The following is a 2,095-nucleotide window of genomic DNA, read 5'->3' as shown; positions in this document are numbered from 1 at the left end:
TATGACACAAGATTGCAGGTACAAAGTCACAAGGACACAAAGATTTGATGGACATTGCCATAATTGCAAGAAGTATGGACATAGAGTCTTTGACTGCAAATCAAAGCCTATGTGGACACCAAATCAGCATGTAAGAAGGGACAACTATGAACACCATTACAATTGGGACTACAATACAAGGAAAAGTTGTCACTATTGTCAAGAGTATGGACATATACCCTAGAATTGCATAAGGACACATTTCAAGGGGAACTATAAAAGATGGCTAAACCAAACTACTTGCTTCAGTTGCTTGAAAACTGGACATGTCAGTAGGAATTGTCCAACAAAAGCCAAGGCACCCAAGATTGAAGTAAATAAGGGCAAAGAAAAGATTGATGTGGAACACATCAGAGTAGACATGAAGAACACATGGTAGAAAAAGGATAGATCATGTACATCCAATGAAAGGGTCACTTCACCCATAAGGTCAAGTGATCATTTCTCATCCAACTAATCACAAGATAAGCCTATAGGGCTGATACATATAAGGAAGTATCATACATCAGCCCTAAACCATGAAGAAGCATTGCAAAGTATAAATTTGCATGAGATAAGATGCTAAGACTAAACTTGAATAATGATGTCGAGTGAAACTACTTTGGATACTGAGTTAAGAAGTCAAGAGGAGGCTGAGTTATTAACAAAGTAAGTAGATGCTGAGTAAGTATAGCTATCGAGTGGATGTCGAGTTCAAAAACCTTTGGAAGCCAAGTGACAGGTGTAGGTACAAAAATGCATTAAATGCAAGGTTTTTGTGTCACTTAAAGGTGAAAATTGATTCATTTTTGAGCCATTCAAATTAAGAGTGATTACCAGGAGCGTGACTAAGTGATTTTCAAGCTTTCAACCAATTTTTTGTAGCGATTCAGCATCTACCCAAGCGATCTAAGCATTTATCCAGGTATTTCCTTTAGGTGCTAAGTTTTACAGTTTGTAAAGTTTGCTTTAATAATTAAACCCTACTTCAGTTATAAATGGCATCTAGTTCAAAGATGACCCAAGGGAAAATGATCCATGAGATTAAACTTGTCAGCAACGAGGTTAAGCAACTTGAGTTTAGACCTATACCAAAAGTTGCATATAAAAGCGATCCTACTAATGCCCTATCCGCCATCCCTGAAAAAGTTGTTATGGTTCAGGATACGTGAAAGTGTTATAACTACAAAATAGGAGCCATAGGAGACTTGGAAATCTTTAATGCCTTTGAAAAACTTTGTGATAATGGTATCTTGAATGATGAGTTTTCTATCACAGAGAAGAAGGGTTTAACCAAAGCCCTAGTTTTTTCAATCGTATTCAAAACTAAGTGGATATGTATAATACTTAGTAGAATCCATGATGGAGCATTTTGGTTAGAACAAGTACCAATCAAGATTACCAAAAAAATGTTTCATAGGGTTATAAGATTTCCAACCCTAGATCGGCCCAAGACATTGGGAAGTGAAAAGAAGGAAACAATAGAGAAGAACACAGGAGAAAAGTGGAACAATAGAGGCATGACCATAGACACCATAACTTATCCCCTTCTAGACTTTTTTGTAAGGATCATATCACATAAGTTTTATCAATCTAGTAGGTTGAATAGTGTACCTTGCATAGCAATGGATGTGGCATATAAGCTTGTAAAGAAAGACCACACCTATGACCTTGCAGAGCTCATGTTGTAATAGATCAATGAAAATCTTGGAGATATTAGAAAGTCCAAGGGAGTACAGTGTAAATTTGGTTCAATGTTGGTTTGTATGTTCTTTTATGTGATGAAGGAATTCCCTTCATTTGGAAAAGTCAATTGGAGTCAGAATAAAACTATTATTGATCAAATAAATGATTTCATTGCACAAATTGGTGATAGATTTGATGATCAAATGACTATCTATTTTGATGATTTCAAAAATGCAATGAAGAAAAGAATGAGGATACCAGTTCCACTAGTGGAAAAGCATGTAAATGACATATGCTTTTTGATTGACATTGATTATACTTACATTCAAGTAGTCCTTCCAAGAGCAAGATGGCTTAGACCATTGGGATATGAGCTTGATGTTGACCAAGC

The sequence above is a fragment of the Cupressus sempervirens genome, chromosome 7, assembly GCF_028749045.1.
Source record: "Cupressus sempervirens isolate cs-2001-9-10 chromosome 7, ASM2874904v1, whole genome shotgun sequence".
NCBI lineage: Eukaryota > Viridiplantae > Streptophyta > Pinopsida > Cupressales > Cupressaceae > Cupressus > Cupressus sempervirens.
The sequence above is the reverse complement of the archived record's forward strand: the minus strand, read 5'-3'. Positions refer to the sequence as shown.